The sequence below is a fragment of the Loxodonta africana genome, chromosome 9 (genome assembly GCF_030014295.1).
Source record: "Loxodonta africana isolate mLoxAfr1 chromosome 9, mLoxAfr1.hap2, whole genome shotgun sequence".
Classification (NCBI taxonomy): domain Eukaryota; kingdom Metazoa; phylum Chordata; class Mammalia; order Proboscidea; family Elephantidae; genus Loxodonta; species Loxodonta africana.
Window position 1 is genome coordinate 87,058,200 of NC_087350.1, and position 20,796 is coordinate 87,078,995.

A 20,796-nucleotide genomic window follows, 5' to 3' on the forward strand; every position below is an offset into this window, starting at 1 on the left:
TGATGATGCAAAATCAGATTCTACTCAAGAATAGTCACTGGACTCAGGCATATATATCTGGTAACAGCCCAAACTAGCTGGTAATAGGTCATAAGTAAGTCAAGGGCTACAACAATCAAGACAGCACAATCTAGTAGCCCACCCACGTATATTGAAAGAAAACAAAACAAGATAAGACTAAGTGAGCAAATATAGAATAAATCACTACAATATCTTAGTGATGGCTCAGAGACAGCAGTCGATATCAAATCACATAAAGAAGCAGACCATGACTGCTTCTATATCCCACAAACAAAAGAATCAAAATCTTTCCCAAATGAAGATACAATCCTGGAATTATCAGATACAGAATATAAAAAACTAATTTACAGAATGCTTCAAGACATCAGGGATGACCTCAGAAATGAAATAAGGCAATCTGCAGACAAAGCCAAGGAACACACTGATAAAACAGTTGAAGAACTCAAAAAGATTATTCAAGCACGTAGTGGAAAAAATAATAAGTTGCAAGAATCCATAGAGAGGCAACATTCAGAAATCCAAAAGATTAACAATAAAATTACAGAATTAGACAACACAATAGGAAGTCAGAGGAGCAGACTCGAGCAATTAGAATGCAGACTGGGAAATCTGGAGGACCAGGGAATTAACACCAACATAGCTGGAAAAAAATCAGATAAAAGAATTTTAAAAAACGAAGAAACCCTAAGAATCATGTGGGACTCTATCAAGAAGGATAACTTGCGTGTGACTGGAGTCCCAGAACAGGGAGGGAGGACAGAAAACACAGAGAGACTAGTTGAAGATCTGCTGACAGAAAACTTCCCTGACATTATGAAAGACGAAAGGATATCTATCCAAGATGCTCATCGAACCCCATTTAAGATTGATCCAAAAAGAAAAACACCAAGACGTATTATCATCAAACTCGCCAAAACCAAAGACAAACAGAAAATTTTAAAAGCAGCCAGGGAGAAAAGATCTCCTACAAGGGAGAATCAGTAAGTTCAGACTACTCAGCAGAAACCATGCGGGCAAGAAGGCAATGGGATGACATATACAGAACACTGAAGGAGAAAAACTGCCAGCCAAGGATCATATATCCAGCAAAACTCTCTCTGAAATGTGAAGGCGAAACTAAGATATTTACAGATAAACACAAGCTTAGAGAATTTGCAAAAAACAAACCAAAGCTACAAGAAATACTAAAGGAAATTGGTCAGAACACCAATAATATCAGATACCAGCACAACACAAGGTCACAGAACAGAACATCCTGATATCAACTCAAATAGGGAAATCACAAAAACAAATTAAGATTAATTTAAAAAAAAAAAAAATGCTCAAAACAGGGAATCATTGAAGTCAATATGTAAAAGATCACAATAATCAAAAAGAGGGACTAAATACAGGTGGCATAGAACTGCCATATGGAGAGGGATACAAGGCGATATAGGACAATACAAGTTAGGTTTTTACTTAGAAAAATAGGGGTAAATATTAAGGTAACCACAAAGGTATAACAACTCCATAACTCAAAATAAAAACCAAGAAAAACGTAACGACTCAGCAAACATAAAGTCAAATACTATGAAAATGAGGAACACACGATTTACAAAGAAAAACGTCTCAGCACAAAAAAGTAAGTGGAAAATTGAAATTCTCAACAACACACATAAAAAGGCATCAAAATGACAAAAAAAAAAAAAACACATACTTATCTATAATTACGCTGAATATAAAAGGACTAAATGCACCAATAAAGAGACAGAGAGTCTCAGACTGGATAAAGAAACACGATCCGTCTATATGCTGCCTACAAGAGACACACCTTAAACTTAGAGACACAAACAAACTAAAACTCAAAGGATGGAGAAAAATATATCAAGCAAACAATAAGCAAAAAAGAAGAGGAGTAGCAATATTAATTTCTGACAAAATAGACTTTAAACTTAAATCCACCACAAAGGATAAAGAAGGACACTACATAATGATAAAAGGGACAATTGATCAGGAAGATATAACCATATTAAATATTTATGCACCCAATGACAGGGCTGCAAGATACATAAATCAAATTTTAACAGAACTGAAAAGTGAGATAGACACCTCCACAATTACAGTAGGAGATTCAACACACCACTTTCGGAGAAGGACAGGACATCCAGTAAGAAGCTCAATAGAGACACGGAAGACCTAATTACAACAATCAACCAACTTGACCTCATTGACTTATACAGAACTCTCCACCCAACTGCTGCAAAGTATACCTTTTTTGCTAGCGCACATGGAACATTCTCTAGAATAGACCACATATTAGGTCATAAAACAAACCTTTGCAGAATCCAAAACATCGAAATATTACAAAGCATCTTCTCAGACCACAAGGCCATAAAAGTGAAAATCAATAACAGAAAAATTAGGGAAAAGAAATCAAATACTTGGAAACAGAACAATACCCTCCTGAAAAAAGACTGGGTTATAGAAGACATCAAAGAGGGAATAAGGAAATTCATAGAAAGCAACGAGAATGAAAATACTTCCTATCAAAACCTCTGGGACACAGCAAAAGCAGAGCTCAGAGGCCAATTTACATCGATAAATGCACACATACAAAAAGAAGAAAGATCCAAAATCAGAGAACTGTCCCTACAACTTGAACAAATAGAAAGTGAGCAACAAAAGCACCCATGAGGCACCAGAAGAAAACAAATAATAAAAATTAGAGCTGAACTAAATGAATTAGAGAACAGAAAAACAATTGAAAGAATTAACAAAGCCAAAAGCAGGTTCTGTGAAAAAATTAACAAAATTGATAAACCATTGGCTAGACTGACTAAAGAAATACAGGAAAGGAAACAAATAACCCTAATAAGAAACGAGATGGGCCACATCACAACAGACCCAACTGAAATTAACAGAATCATATCAGATTATTACGAAAAATTGTACTCTAACAAATTTGCAAACCTAGAAGATACGGATGAATTCCTGGAAAAACACTACCTACCTAAAGTAACACAATCAGAAGTAGAACAACTAAATAGACCCATAACAAAAAAAGACATTGAAAAGGTAATCAAAAAACTCCCAACAAAAAAAAAGCCCTGGCCTGGATGGCTTTACTGCAGAGTTCTACCAAATTTTCAGAGAAAAGTTAACACCACTACTACTAAAGGTATTTCAAAGTATAGAAAATGACGGAATACTACCTAACTCATTCTATGAAGCCACCATATCCCTGATACCAAAACCAGGTAAAGACATCACAAAAAAAGAAAATTACAGACCTATATCCCTCATGAACATAGATGCAAAAATCCTCAACAAAATTCTAGCCAATAGAATTCAACAACATATCAAAAAATTAATTCACCATGACCAAGTGGGATAAAAAAAATTTTTTTTTTTATGCAAGGCTGGTTTAATATTAGAAAAACCATTAATGTAATCCACCATATAAATAAAACAATAGACAAAAACCACATGATCTTACCAATTGATGCAGAAAAGGCATTAGACAAAGTCCAACACCCATTTATGATAAAAACTCTCAGCAAAATAGGAATTGAAGGAAAATTCCTCAACATAATAAAGGGCATCTATACAAAGCCAACAGCCAACATTACTCTAAATGGAGAGAGCCTGAAAGCATTTCCCTTAAGAACGGGAACCAGACAAGGATGCCCTTTATCACCGCTCTTATTCAACATTGTGCTAGAAGTCCTAGCCAGAGCAATTAGGCTAGACAATGAAATAAAGGGCATCCGCATTGGCAAGGAGGAAGTAAAATTATCTCTATTTGCAGATGGCATGATCTTGTACACAGAAAACCCTAAGGAATCCTCCAGAAAACTACTGAAACTAATAGAAGAGTATGGCAGAGTCTCAGGTTATAAGATAAACATACAAAAATCACTTGGATTCCTCTACATCAACAAAAAGAACATCAAAGAGGAAATCACCAAATCAATACCATTCACAGTAGCCACCAAGAAGAAAAAATACTTAGGAATAAATCTTACCAAAGATGTAAAAGACCTATACAAAGAAAACTACAAAGTACTACTACAAGAAACTAAAAAGGACCTACTTAAGTGGAAAAACATACCTTGCTCATGGATAGGAAGACTTAACATAGTGAAAATGTCTATTCTACCAAAAGCCATCTATACATACAATGCACTTCCGATCCAAATTCCAATGTCATTTTTTAATGTGATGGAGAAACAAATCACCAACTTCATATGAAAGGGAAAGAAGCCCCGGATAAGCAAAGCACTACTGAAAAAGAAGAAGAAAGTGGGAGGCCTCACTCTACCTGATTTCAGAACCTATTATACAGCCACAGTAGTCTAAACAGACTGGTACTGGTATAACAACAGACACATAGACCAATGGAACAGAATGGAGAACCCAGATATAAATCCGTCCACATATGAGCAGCTGATGTTTGACAAAGGCCCAGTGTCAGTTAATTGGGGAAAAGATAGTCTTTTTAACAAATGGTGCTGGCATAACTGGATATCTATTTGTAAAAAAATGAAACAGGACCCATCCCTCACACCATGCACAAAAACTAACTCCAAGTGGATCAAAGACCTAAACATAAAGACTAAAACGATAAAGATCATGGAAGAAAAAATAGGGACAATGTTAGGAACCCTAATACAAGGCATAAACAGAATACAAAACATTACCAAAAATGACGAAGAGAAACCAGATAACTGGGAGCTCCTAAAAATCAAACACCTATGCTCATCTAAAGACTTCACCAAAAGAGTAAAAAGACCACCTACAGACTGGGAAAGAATTTTCAGGTATGACATCTCCGACCAGCGCCTGATCTCTAAAATCTACATGATTCTGTCAAAACTCAACCACAAAAAGACAAACGACCCAATCAAGAAGTGGGCAAAGGATATGAACACACACTTCACTAAAGAAGATATTCAGGCAGCTAACAGATACATGAGAAAATGCTCTCTATCATTAGCCATTAGAGAAACGCAAATTAAAACTACGATGAGATTCCATCTCACTCCAACAAGGCTGGCATTAATCCAAAAAACACAAAATAATAAATGTTGGAGAGGCTGCGGAGAGATTGGAACTCTTACACACTGCTGGTGGGAATGTGAAATGGTACAACCACTTTGGAAATCTATCTGGCGTTATCTTAAACAGTTAGAAATAGAACTACCATACAACCCAGAAATCCCACTCCTCAGAATATACCATAGAGAAATAAGAGCCTTCACACAAACGGATACATGCATACCCATGTTTATTGTAGCTCTGTTTACAATAGGAAAAAGCTGGAAGCAACCAAGGTGTCCATCAACGGATGAATGGTTAAATAAATTGTGGTATATTCACACAATGGAATACTACGCATCCATAAAGAACAGTGACGAATCTGTGAAACATTTCATAACGTGGAGGAACCTGGAAGGCATTATGCTGAGCGAAATTACTCAGAGGCAAAAGGACAAATATTGTATAAGACCACTATTATAAGATCTTGAGAAACAGTATAAACTGAGAAGAACACATACTTTTGTGGTTACGAGGTGGGGAGGGAGAGTGGGAGAGGGTTTTTTACTGATTAGTTAGTAGATAAGAACTGCTTTAGGTGAAGGGAAGGACAATACTCAATACATGGAAGGTCAGCTCAACTGGACTGGACCAAAAGCAAAGAAGTTTCCGGGAAAAACTGAATGCTTCAAAGGTCAGCGGAGCAAAGGCGGGGGTTAGGGGACCATGGTTTAAGGGGACTTCTAAGTCAATTGGCAAAATAATTCTATTATGAAAACATTCTGCATCCCACTTTGAAATGTGGCGTCTGGGGTCTTAAATGCTAACAAGCGGCCATCTAAGATGCATCAATTAGTCTCAACCCCTCTGGATCAAAAGAGAATGAAGAACACCAAGGTCACACTATAACTAAGAGCCCAAGAGACAGAAAGGGCCACATGAACCAGAGACCTACATCATCCTGAGACCAGAAGAACTAGTTGGTGCCTGGCCACAACCGATGACTGCCCTGACAGGGAGCACAACAGAGAACTCCTGAGGGAGCAGGAGATCAGTGGGATGCAGACCCCAAATTCTCATAAAAAGACCAGACTTAATGGTCTGACTGAGACTAGAGGAATCCCGGTGGTCATGGTCCCCAAACCTTCTGCTGGCCCAGGATAGGAACCATCCCCGAAGACAACTCATCAGACATGAAAGGGACTGGACAGTGGGTAGGAGAGACATGCTGTTGAAGAGTGAGCTATTTGTATCAGGTGGACACTTGAGAGTGTGTTGACATCTCCTCTGTGGAGGGGGAATGGGAGGATAGAGAGAGTTGGAAGCTGGCAAAATTGTCACGAAAGGAGAGACTGGAAGGGCTGACTCATTAGGGGGAGAGCAAGTGGGAGTACGGAGTAAGGTGTATATAAACTTATATGTGACAGTTTGACTTGATTTGTAAATGTTCACTTGAAGCTCAATAAAAGTTAATAAAAAAAAATTTCTAGTTAAAGCATCATTTTGTTTTGTTTCTTGTCACCATAAGGTTTAGCCTCCCCCAAGTCTGTTTACCAAATTAAACAAAGAGCTTTTTCCTACAATATTCACAGTTTTAAAAACATTCCTGGGACTGTTGATTTCTGGTCTATTAATGTTTAGAATAGGAATACTTTTTAGCCTGTTTGTTGTAGAAAAACTCGGTCACCAAAATGTTGGCATAGGAGGACAATTTTGCTGATAATTGGTCATTGGCTATGACCTAACTGATCTAGTTTATGATACTTAGCATTTCTAATTAGATTAGAATCATATCTAAGGACAATCGCCCTTACTAAAAAAAGAAGTATATTTTGCATGTAAAATAATAATTCTCATCCTACTTCTCAGCAACATTCAAAGGCTGGCTACTCCCTCCATTTTGAACTATTTTATTCATTTAGCTTTGAAATCACATTTTACTGTGTTTCTTCATATCTTACTGGCAAATATTCAGTCCTTTTCATTGCCTCTCTCTTTTTTGTTCAGCTATTAAGTATTGGAATATCTCAGGTCTCCCTCATGCCCAGAATTCCCTTTTATTCTTTTTCTAGACTCTTGCCCTAGGGAATTTCATCGAACCTCATAGTTTAATACATTCTGTCTAAAATCATTCTAAAATTTTAATGCCAGTCCTTTACTCTCCCTGGTTTTACCAACTCATATTTGCCTACTAGATATGACCACTTAAATTAATAATAGCTATCTCAAATTTTTTTTTTTTTATCTCAAATTTAACACGTTCAAAGTAGAAATATAAATTTTGAAGTCAAGGCAGACTTACTGTTGTTTGTCTGTCTGTCAGGGATTCTTGGAAGGAAAGGAGCAAATATCATTTAACGAGTTCCTTAAGATTTAAACTCATCTTTCCTCGAGCAACATTACCAAGCTTCTGATCTAGTCACTCTGTATTCAAGTCACACAACACTCTATATTCTATTCCTCTATCGACTCGAAGGCACACAACAGCAACAACGCCTAAGAACATGTTGCTCACTATGACTATAGTGGTGTTACTCCAATACTTTTCACTCTATTGCTCTAGTACCTTATTCATATTGCTATCCTTTAAATCTCTCACAAATATTATATATGTGGTTACTTGTATACATTTTCATACAGTAATATAACATGTGATATATAATAGATATTGATGCAATTACAGTTTTGGAGAAAACATGAGAAAATGGATAGACTTGAGTTTGTGGAATATAAATATCATGTAGCTTGCTACACATGTATATGGGGTAGTATATTAGTATTTATATGTGATAAGGTCATTTTCAACTTTATGAACAAGATTTCTGGTTAATGATTTTCTTTTCTTTAAAATCCTCACTTAAAATCTTGCAGCATTTAAAAGTGTGGAAAATAAATCCTGCAATTCAAGACATAGATTCAAGTTCTGATACGATTCAGTCTCTTTGAACTTAAATGAATTTTCTTGAAATTATTTCCACTCTCTAGATTATTGTCTTGGAGCTAATATTAGAATAATTAGACACAAAACTATATGAAAAATGACTATATTTGTGAGACTGTGTTTCTGTAAAAACAAAAAAAAAGTCTCTCAAGTGTGCTTTGTTTACTGGAGAGATGTGCCATTGTTCAGACATTTAGTGGATAAACAGTAGAAAAATAAATAAGAAATGATTTGGTCTTAAGAGTAGGTGGCTTATGATGAAACATAATCATTCACAAATACTTGACCTAAAAACACGAGAAACAGTGAATAGGCTCTCTAGGACTACTCTCCCAGTGCTGGTCTTGGCTACAAAACACATTCACCCAATTCCATTTTTAGATAAACTCCTTTGTACTCAACCTTAGGTATACCACTGTGAAGAGGAAATTATGCTCTCTGCTCTCATGCACCAGACATGTGACAATCAGCCTTGACTTTCCCTGAAAGTTGAATATGACAATGTGCTACCTATCTTCAGAGTGAAAAACTGGGGTTTTTAAAGCTTGAAGGTTAAGGAGAAACCATGTCCTACCATGTAAAAATTTAAGGAACACTTGCCTGTGTATCTATACATTTTTCATCCCTAGTTTTTATTACTGGGCCATTTTTTTTTAAATGTATCTATATGGATTTGCCACATCAATATACCCAAACACAATTCCTCAACATAATTTCTGTCTTTTGAAGAAGACTAAAGTTTACATATCCTAAAATTGAATAAACCAAGGTATAACTGGTTTACTAAATGACCTGGACTAAGTGGATTCAAGTATAAATCAATCTCATTCACTTTCATCTCTGTGACTTCAAACTGCTCTGTTGAAATATTTTTCCCTCTGCTTGATGGTGGTGCTATATCTGTGGTGCATGTCTTTGTGTGTGTGTATACATATATACTTATATGCATGTATATATATATATATATTTGAATATATATACCTTAGTTGAAAAAAATTACCATAAGCTTAATTGTACAGAATATGTATATGCCCCTGATATCTTTGCAAACTCAATATTTTCTCATTGCTTGTTAAATAAATCATGGATTTTGGTGGGTAATCATATTGAGAGTTTAGGTGACTCCATAGAGGAAAGCAGTAAGTTTGAAAGCAGATCAATACAGGCTTGGAAACAACAATATCCAATAAAAACATTCAGCCAATAGAGTAGAAGAGAGCAAGAATGAGAGACCAGGGAGTCATCTCAGTAGTGCAAAGACATTCGCATTGTTAAGCGCATCCACCAACGAAATGAGTTTGTGATAACTAACTGAAAGACTTCACTGGCAAAATGGTTTGAGCTTTATAACATACCAATGCTATACACATATTCTTGAACATTGTACAAAAATAAATTTAAAAAACCCAAGGATTCCTATCTAAAATATTATAGAATATTCAGAACAAGTAAAATATTGCAATAATTTTTGATGAACTTATGTTGTAAACATCTGATTTTTTTCTTAATTTATAAAAGCTTTTCAAGATAAGGAGGTTGTATATATGCACATGTAAACAAGAAAGAAAATAGAATAAATTTATTTAGTACCTATTATGAGTTACTTGCTTTTCCTCACATTATTTCATTCAAATAGCCACAGCTGGGCTAGATAAATGTAATATAAATTGTGGTACATAGCTGCAGAGAATATACCTAATGCCTAAGAAAACAACCTAGTGTTTACTATTTTCCAGGCCTTGTTCTGTGTGTTTTAAATGGATAGCACTAACTCTGGAAACTTCACACTAACCCAATGAAATGGGTACTATTACCATCTCCATTTTATCCATCATGAAACTGAGACAAAGAAAGGTTAGTAACCATCCATGGTCACCAGATAGTAAGTGGTAGAGACCTGAAACTTGGTGGTCTGTCTCCCTCATGTGGATGCCCATATTCTTTGCAGGGTCTCTTCCTTGCATGGAGAAATGAAGTTGGGAAGAATTTATTTAGAATTAAATAGCAAGTGAGTTAAAGGAACACTTATTTGATTCTTGGCATCGAAAGGGGAGGGCAACTCAGCAGGCATAGGTCTGTCAATCTCTGAACACACTGGCCTCTGGAAATGTGAATAAAGCATGCCAAAAAGTTAGAAATTTGCCAAAAGTTAAACATTTTTCTGATTCATTTCCCACTATTACAGTTAGCAGAAAGCAACCAAAACTTACCCAAATCTACGGTGAGATCCTTACAGGAACAACCCTGTGAGAAAGGCTGTCCCTACTTTGCAGATAAGGAAAGCAGATGGGCTGAACAATTTGCTCCATGCCTCCATTTGCTAAGTAGATTTTCTCACTCCGACGTCATGTTTCCTTCTCTTAAGTCGTATTCTATAGACTCAGCATACGAACCAATTAAAACTAGCAAGCCCCTACTTTACCTTCCCCTTGTATTTTTTTCTGAGTTAGAAGCATGGCTATCTGACTCAAGTTTTCATGATTAACTACAACTGCAGGGAAGAATGCAAGATATGGCATTGATGTGGACTGTGAGTAAGTAAATGTACCTGGGTTTAAATTGCCCTTCTTCCATTGTGGATTAAACTACTTGCCTCCAACCATATTTCTCCTAATAATATTAATAAGAGTGATCAAATTAAATTCCTAGATGTTAACACTAGAGATAGACTGTTAGCAATCACTGAATGTCCATATAACTTATTTGGTACTAATTCCCCAGTGCTTCTCAAAACTGAACTCTAGCTCTTAGTATAAATTAATTTTGTAAAATGCTTTTACATTTGGAAAACAAGATTGGGACCTCTAGGTCAAGGATGAAAGAAAATTAAATCCTTAACATTTCAGATTTTCTTTCCTTCCTGAGGTTATTTGAGCTTATAAATAAAAGTGTTTTTTGTGAAGAAGGGCTACCTTTGTTTTGTTTTGTTTTTTAATGTGGTTTACCTTAAAAATGGTGTACGTAAGGAAGGTAAAAGAAACACATTAAGGATGAATTAAAGCAACATTTTAAATGATGTAGCATAGAGGCACTTTACTTCGAAATAGCAAGGGCAGCAGTTGTAATTACCAGAGATTTAATGAGCACATGCCTCCCCAAAATATGTAAGAAATTATTATCCATAATACAAAGGAGTATTTGAAAAGTGACATATGAGAGAGACAAAGCAAATGAAATAGGGAAAGAAATAGAAATTCCTACCTAAAGGATAAGGAGTGTTTGGGCTGAGTCGAAAAGCGCAGTGGATGGAACAGAAAGAAAACTGAAGCAGGTAGAGGAAAGAGCATCAATAAGGCATAAACTAACAAAGTTCTTGGTTGAATGGGACAGTGTTTGATGTAGTTGGGTCTGGATTGAGGTTTTCCAACAAATTATTTTGAATGGTTGCCAAGTCTAGGAAATTGACTTGCCATTAGGATGGATATGTCCTCTTGGAAACCCTGATGGGGTAGTGTTTTAATTTGTCTCTTGCACTTTTTTTTTTTAGCTGAGGTATTATTTACACGTAGTAGCATACACATATATTAATTGTACATCTAAAAATGCAAAAATAAATGTACCCCACACTCATATCCAAGATATAGAATATTTTTGTTACCCAGCCATCACCCAAGAAAAATTCCTCTTGCCACTTCACAGTTCATTCCTTCCTTCCCTCCACTGCCTTTCCCAGGAGGCAATCACTGTTTATTTTTTCCCTACATATTATTTTTTCTTGTTCTAGAGTTTTATTTAAATGGGATCAAATAGTATGTACTATTTTTGTGTGGTTTCTCTTGCCATAAGGTCACTCTGAGTAAGCATTGACTCGACTGCAATGGATTTTAGGTTTTCTCTTGCTTGGAATAATCTTTTTGAGATTCACCCGTGTTGCTGCTTGTATGTATAGATTGTTCCTTTTTATTGCTTAGTAATAGTTCAATACAGATAAATCACAAAGTTTTAATCCACTTTCCTGTTGATGAGCATTTGGGTTGCTTCCAATTTTGAGCTATTATAAGTAAAGCTTCTGGGAATATTTGTGCATAAGCCTTTTTTACAGACAGTAAGTTTTCATATCTCTTTTATATATCATATCTCTTACCAAAAAGTAAAATTGGTAAGACCAATTTTCTTAAAAATTGTAAAACCAACTACCAATGTTATTTGTCATTTTATACTCCAACTAGCTGTCTTCAGTTTACTCTGCATCTTTGCCAATTGTTTGAATTTGTCAGTTTTATTTATAATTATAAGCTTTCTGAAGTAAATACTCACAGAAAAAGAAGGGTGGAGTCTCTTTCCTTCTTTCACCCCAGGGACATAACATTTTTTTTTTTTTAACTAGACACTGTGTTTACTCTTATAGGGTTTAATTTTAATTTCCTTGATGAGTAATGGTATTCATAAAGTTATTTCCAAGAACATATTGACCATTTGTTTATCTTCCTTTGTAAATGCTTATTTGGTTCTTTTGCCCATTTTTAAAAATTGTGTAATTTGTCTTCTTCTTTTTTTTTTTTTTTATTAAGCTTCAAGTGAACATTTACCATTCCAATCAGTCTGTCACATGTAGGTTTACATACATCTTACTCCCTTCTCCCATTTGCTCTCCCCCTATTGAGTCAGCCCTTACAGTCTCTCGTTTTGTGCCAATTTTGCCATCTTCCCTCTCTCTCTATCCTCCCATCCCCCCTCCAGTCAAGAGTTGCCAACACACTCTCCAGTGTCCACCTGATTTAATTAGCTCACTCTTCATCAGCATCTCTCTCCCCTCCACTGACCAGTCCGTTTCATGCCTGATGATTTGTCTTCGGGGATGGTTCCTGTCCTGTGCCATCAGAAGTTCTGGGGAGCATTGTCTCTGGGATTCCTCTAGTCGCAATCATACCATTAGGTATGGTCTTTCCACGAGAATTTGGGGTCTGTATCCCATTGGTCTCCTGCTCCCTCAGGAGTTGTCTGTTGTGCTCCTGACAGGGCAGACATCGATTGTGGCCGGGCACCAACTAGTTCTTCTGGTCTCAGGATAATGTAGGTCTCTGGTTCATGTGGCCCTTTCTGTCTCTTGGGCTCTTAGTTGTCGTGTGACCTTGGTGTTCTTCCTTTGCCTTTGCTCCAGGTGGGTTGAGACCAATTGATGTATCTTGGATGGCCGCTTGTTGGCATTTAGGACCCCAGGCACCACCATTCAAAGTGGGATGCAGAGTGTTTTCATAATAGAATTATTTTGCCCGTTGACTTAGAAGTCCCCTCAAACCAAGTTCCCCAGACCCCAGCCCCTGCTCCGCTGACCTTTGAAGCTTTCATTTTATCCCGGAAACCTCTTTGTTTTTAATCCAGTCCAATTAGGCTGACCTTCCTTGTATTGAGTGTTGTCTTTCCCTTCACCCAAAGCAGTTCTCATCTACAGATTGATCAATAAAAAGCCCTCTCCCTCCCTCCCTCCCTCCCCCCTTTGTAACCACATAAGTATGTGTTCTTCTCCGTTTTTTCTATTTCCCAAGATCTTATAATAGTGGTCTTATACAATATTTGTCCTTTTGCAACTGACTAATTTCACTCAGCATAATGCCTTCCAGATTCCTCCATGTTATGAAATGTTTCAGAGATTCATCACTGTTCTTTATCGATGCGTAGTATTCCATTGTGTGAATATACCACAATTTATTTACCCATTCGTCCGTTGACGGACATCTTGGTTGCTTCCAGCTTTTTGCTATTGTAAACAGAGCTGCAATAAACATGGGTGTGCATATATCTGTTTGTGTGAAGGCTCTTGTATCTCTAGGGTATATTCCGAGGAGTGGGATTTCTGGGTTGTATGGTAGTTTTATTTCTAACTGTTTAAGATAACGCCAGATGGATTTCCAAAGTGGTTGTACCATTTTACAATCCCACCAGCAGTGTATGAGAGTTCCGATCTCTCCGCAGCCTCTCCAACATTTATTATTTTGTGTTTTTTGGATTAATGCCAGTCTAGTTGGTGTGAGATGGAATCTCATCGTAGTTTTAATTTGCATTTCTCTAATGGCTAATGATTGGGAGCATTTTCTCATGTATCTGTTGGCTGCCTGAATATCTTCTTTAGTGAAGTGTGTGTTCATATCCTTTGCCCACTTCTTGATTGGGTTGTTTGTCTTTTTGTGGTTGAGTTTTGACAGAATCATGTAGATTTTAGAGATCAGGTGCTGGTCTGAGATGTCATAGCTGAATATTCTTTCCCAGTCTGTAGGTGGTCTTTTTACTCTTTTGGTGAAGTCTTTAGATGAGCATAGGTGTTTGATTTTTAGGAGCTCCCAGTTATCTGGTTTCTCTTCATCATTTTTGGTAATGTTTTGTATTCTGTTTATGCCCTGTGTTAGGGCTCCTAGGGTTGATCCTATTTTTTCTTCCATGATCTTTATCGTCTTAGTCTTTGTGTTTAGGTCTTTGATCCACTTGGAGTTAGTTTTTGTGCATGGTGTGAGGGATGGGTCCTGTTTCATTCTTTTGCAAATGGATATCCAGTTATGCCAGCACCATTTGTTAAAAAGACTATTATTTCCCCAATTGACTGACACTGGTCCTTTGTCAAATATCAGCCGCTTATATCTGGGTTCTCAATTCTGTTCCATTGGTCTATGTGCCTGTTGTTGTACCAGTACCAGGCTGTTTTGACTACTGTAGCTATATAATAGGTTCTGAAATCAGGTAGGGTGAGGCCTCCCACTTTCTTCTTCTTTTTCAGTAATGTTTTGCTTATCCAGGGGTTCTTTCCTTTCTATATGAAATTAGTGATTTGTTTCTCTATCCCCTTAAAGTATGACATTGGTATTTGGATTGGAAGTGCGTTATATGTATAAATGGCTTTTGGTAGAATAGACATTTTTACTATGTTAAGTCTTCCTATCCATGAGCAGGGTATGTTTTCCACTTAAGTATGTCCGTTTGAATTTCTTGTAGCAGAGTTTTATAGTTTTCTTTGTATAGGTCTTTTACATCCTTGGTAAGATTTATTCCTAAGTATTTTATCTTCTTGGGGGCTACTGTGAATGGTATTGATTTGGTTATTTCCTCTTCGGTGTTCTTTTTGTTGATGTAGAGGAATCCAAGTGATTTTTGTATGTTTATTTTATAACCTGAGACTCTGCCAAACTCTTCTATTAGTTCCAGTAGTTTTCTGGAGGATTCCTTAGGGTTTTCCATGTATACAATCATGTCATCTGCAAATAGTGATAGCTTTACTTCCTCCTTACCAATCTGGATACCCTTTATTTCTTTGTCTAGCCTAATTGCCCTGGCTAGGACTTCAAGTACGATGTTGAATAAGAGCGGTGATAAAGGGCATCCTTGTCTGGTTCCCGTTCTCAAGGGAAATGCTTTCAGGTTCTCTCCATTTAGAGTGATATTGGCTGTTGGCTTTGCATAAAAAAAAAAAAAATAAAGATGCCCTTTATTATGTTGAGGAATTTTCCTTCAATTCCTGTTTTGGTAAGAGTTTTTATCATTAATGGGTGTTGAACTTTGTCAAATGCCTTTTCTGCATCTATTGATAAGATCATGTGGTTTTTATCTTTTTTTTTATTTATGTGATGGATTGCATTAATGGTTTTTCTGATATTAAACCAGCCTTGCATACCTGGTATAAATCCCACTTGATCAGGGTGAATTATTTTTTTGATGTGTTGTTGGATTCTATTGGCTAGAATTTTGTTGAGGATTTTTGCATCTATGTTCATGAGGGATATAGGTCTAAAATTTTCTGTTTTTGTAATGTCTTTACCTGGTTTTGGTATCAGGGAGATGGTAGCTTCATAGAATGAGTTGGGTAGTACTCCGTCTTTTTCTATGCTTTGAAATAGCTTCAATAGTAATGGTGTTAAGTCTTCTCTGAAGGTTTGGTAGAACTCTGCAGTGAAGCCGTCTGGGCCAGGACTTTTTTTTGTTGGAAGTTTTTTGATTACCGTTTCAATCTCTTTTTTTGTTTTGGGTCTATTTAGTTGTTCTACTTCTGAATGTGTTAGTTTAGGTAGGCAGTATTGTTCCAAGAATTTATCCATTTCTTCTAGGTTTTCAAATTTGTTAGAGTACAATTTTACGTAGTAATCTGAAATGATTCTTTTAATTTCATTTGGTTCTGTTGTGATGTGGTCCTTCTCGTTTCTTATTCGGGTTATTTGTTTCCTTTCCTGTATTTCTTTAGTCAGTCTAGCCAATGGTTTATCAATTTTGTTAATTTTTTCACAGAACCAGCTTTTGGCTTTGTTAATTCTTTCAATTGTTTTTCTGTTCTCTAATTCATTTAGTTCAGCTCTAATTTTTATTATTTGTTTTCTTCTGGTGCCTCATGGGTGCTTTTGTTGCTCACTTTCTATTTGTTCAAGTTGTAGGGACAGTTCTCTGATTTTGGCTCTTTCTTCTTTTTGTATGTGTGCGTTTATCGATATAAATTGGCCTCTGAGCACTGCTTTTGCTGTGTCCCAGAGGTTTTGATAGGAAGTATTTTCATTCTCGTTGCTTTCTAAGAATTTCCTTATTCCCTCCTTGATGTCTTCTATAACCGTCTTTTTTCAGGAGGGTATTGTTCATTTTCCAAGTATTTGATTTCTTTTCCCTAGTTTTTCTGTTATTGATTTCTAGCTTCATTGCCTTGTGGTCTGAGAAGATGCTTTGTAATATTTTGATGTTTTGGATTCTGCAAAGATTTGTTTCATGACCTAATATGTGGTCTGTTCTAGAGAATGTTCCATGTGCACTAGAAAAAAAAGTATATTTTGCAGCAGTTGGATGGAGAGTTCTGTATAAGTCAATGAGGTCAAGTTCGTTGATTGTTGTAATTAGATCTTCCGTGTCTCTATTGAGCTTCTTACTGGATGTCCTGTCCTTCTCCAAAAGTGGTGTGTTGAAGTCTCCTACTATAAATATGGAGGTATCTATCTCACTTTTCAATTCTGTTAAAATTTGATTTATGTATCTTGCAGCCCTGTCATTAGGTGCGTAAATATTTAATATGGTTATATCTTCCTGATCAACTGTCCCTTTTATCATTATATAGTGTCCTTCTTTATCCTTTGTGGCAGATTTAAGTCTAAAATCTATTTTGTCAGAAATTAATATTGCTACTCCTCTTCTTTTTTGCTTATTGTTTGCTTGATATATTTTTCTCCATCCTTTGAGTTTTAGTTTGTTTGTGTCTCTAAGTCTAAGGTGTGTCTCTTGTAGGCAGCATATAGATGGATCGTGTTTCTTTATCCAGTCCATGACTCTCTGTCTCTTTATTGGTGCATTTAGTCCATTTACATTCAGCGTAATTATAGATAAATAAGTTTTTAGTGCTGTCATTTTGATGCCTTTTCATGTGTGTTGTTGGCCATTTCATTTTTCCACATGCTTTTTTGTGCTGAGACGTTTTTCTTAGTAGTTTGTGAGATCCTCATTTTCATAATGTTTAACTTTGTGTTTGTTGAGTCGTTACATTTTTCTTGGCTTTTTTCTTGAGTTATGGAATTGATATTCCTTTTTGTGGTTACCTTATTATTTACCCCTATTTTTCTAAGTAAAAACCTAACTTGTATTGTCCTATATCGCCTTGTATCACTCTCCATCTGGCAGTTCAATGCCTTCTATATTTAGTCCTTCTTTTTGATTATTGTGATCGTTTATCTATTGATTTCCATGATTTCCTGTTATGTGTATTATTTTGTTTATTTATTTATTTTTTAGAATTAGTCTTAATTCGTTTGTTTTTGTGCTTTCCCTATTTGAGTTGTGTTGATATCAGGACATTCTGTTTTGTGACCTTGTATTGTGCTGGTACCTGATATTATTGGTCATCAGGCCAAACAATCTCCTTTAGGATTTCTTGCAGTCTTGGTTTAGTTTTTGCAAATTTTCTAAACTTGTGTTTATCTGTAAATATCTTAATTTCTCCTTCATATTTCAGAGAGAGTTTTGCTGGATATATGATCCTTGGTTGGCAGTTTTTCTCGTTCAGTGCTCTGTATACGTCGTCCCATTCCCTTCTTGCCTGCATGGTTTCTGCTGAGTAGTCTGAACTTATTCTTATTGATTTCTCCCTTGAAGGAAACCTTTCTTTTCTCCCTGGCTGCTTTTAAAATTTTCTGTTTGTCTTTGCTTTTGGCAAGTTTGATGATAATATGTCTTGGTGTTTTTCTTTTTGGATCAATCTTAAATGGGGTTCGATGAGCATCTTGGATAGATATCCTTTCGTCTTTCATGATGTCAGGGAAGTTTTGTGTCAGGAGTTCTTCAACTATTTTCTCTGTGTTTTCTGTCCTCCCTCCCTGTTCTGGGACTCCAATCACTCGCAAGTTATCCTTCTTGATAGAGTCCCACATGATTCTTAGGGTTTCTTCATTTTTTTTAATTCTTTTATCTGATTTTTTTTCAGCTATGTTGGTGTTGTTTCCCTGGTCCTCCAGAAGTCCCAGTCTACATTCTAATTGCTCGAGTCTGCTCCTCTGACTTTCTATTGCGTTGTCAAATTCTGTAATTTTATTGTTAATCTTTTGGATTTCTACATGCTGTCTCTCTATGGATTCTTGCAACTTATTAATTTTTCCACTATGTTCTTGAATAATCTTTTTGAGTTCTTCAACAGTTTTATCAGTGTGTTCCTTGGCTTTTTCTGCATTTATCCTAATTTCATTTGTGATATCTTTAAGCATTCTGTAAATTAGTTTTTTATATTCTGTATCTGATAATTCCAGGATTGTATCTTCATTTGGGAAAGATTTTAATTCTTTTGTTTTTGGGGTTGGAGAGGCTGTCATGGTCTGTTTCTTTATGTGGTTTGATATGGACTGCTGTCTCCGAGCCATCACTGGGAAACTAGATTTTCCAGGTAATCAGCTAAAAAAAAAATGCAGTCAGATCCCTATCTGAATTCTCCCTCTGGCTCCGGGTATTCGGATGTTAATGGAGCCGCCTGGGGAGGGTGGGGGAGGGATCAGAGAGCTAGGAGTGTAGCACCAGAGAATATAGAGCTGAACACTGTGTTCACGCTCCGCCCCCGTCCGCCAAAATCTGGGCAGGATGGTCCCCGGCTAGGACGCTGCTTTCCCTGCTCCAAGACCAGTCACTTCCTCCCGGGGACTTCTCCCTCTGGTGTGCCGCTCCACACGCGTGGACTGGGTGTGCGTCCCCCCGCACGAACATGTGGGCCCCACCCCGAGGTCGCTTTAGGGAAGTATAGCTGACCACCCCCCCGCTCACGCCCCACCCGCTTCCCGCCAAACTCCCGGCGGGATGGCTCCCCGGCTGGGATGCTGTTCTCCCCACTCCCAGATCAGTCACTGCCTCCCGGGTGCTTCTCCCTCCGGCTGCGCCGCTACGCCACCCGCGCCAACCAGCTAGACTTCCTCCCGGGATGGGTTTGGGGAGGAAGGGCTGGGCCCCCCTTCTGTGCCGTCTGCCCCCCTGGGCTCTGCCCCAGATCGGGCTCCGAAGGTCACCTGCCTGGTACGCTGGCTCCTGGTTCTGAAAATGGTCGCTGTCTGCCCATATTTGTTCGTTTTCCGTCTCTAAGTCTGTGCTTGTTGTTCAGAGTTCGTAGTTTGTTGTGTATGTGATCAATTCCCTTGTTTTTCCCAGTCTTTGTTGCAAGAGGGATCCGCGGTAGCGTCCACCTAGTCCGCCATCTTGGCCCCGCCTCCTTCTTATTAAGTTTTAAGAATTGTTTAATCTGTGCACAATTCCTTTGTCAGATATATATATATTATGAATATTTGCTCTCAGTCAATGACTTGCCTATTCATTTTACTAAAGGAGTATATTTTTAATTTTGATGAAGTTTTTAAATCACACTTATTCATTTTATGCTTAGAGCTTTATATATCTAAGTTCTATCTAAGAAATCATCACCTACCCCAAAGTCATAGAGTTATTCTCCTATATTTTCACCACATGTTTGAGCATATGGTGTAGGCGTGTTGAACTTGTTTAAAGCTATAAAGTCAAAGCAAACATCATTCACAATTCCCCAGTGTATCTATGCTCTGCCCTGCTCTTTACCCCCCAACTATCCTCAGAACACCCCATGGCCTCTTCTGCCCACCCATCTGTACAATTTGTTTCAAATTAATTTTGATGTAGGTGTAAATTAGGGGTTGAGGTTCACTTTTTCCATAGGATAGCTGGTTGTTCTAGTACCATTTGTTGAAAACACTTTCTTTACTTACTCCATTGAATAGCTTTGGTGCCTAAGTCAAAAATCACTTGAACATGTAAGTACAGGCCTATTTCTGGACTCACTATACTTCTTTTTAACTTCATTTTCTATTTTCATGACTTGCTGGAAGAAGCCTTGAAGTACTTACTGAAGAATATCAAAGACTACAGCCTTCAGTATGGATTACATCTAATATAAAGAAAACAAAACTCCTCACAACTGCACCAATAAGAATTGATGCTTTAGAATTACAGTGTTGGCAAAGAATATTGAATATACCATGGACTTCTAGAAGAATGAAGAAATCTGTCTTGGAAAAAGTACAGCCAGAATGCTTCTTAGAAGGGGAGATGATGAGACATCATCTCATGTACTTTGGACATGCTATCGGAAGGGACCAGTCCCTGGAGAAGGACATCATGCTTGGTAAAGTAGAGAGTGAGTGAAAAAAAGAAAGATCCTCAATAAGATGGATTGACACAGTGGCTGTAACAATAGGCTCAAACATAGCAAATATTATGAGGATGGTGCAGGACCAGGCAGTGTTTTGTTCTGTTGTACATAGGATCATAATAAGTCATAGCCAATTCCAAGGCATCAAACAACAACATTTTCATGCCAATACCACACTGCCTTGGTTACCAGAGCTTTGTCTCCAATCTAGCAC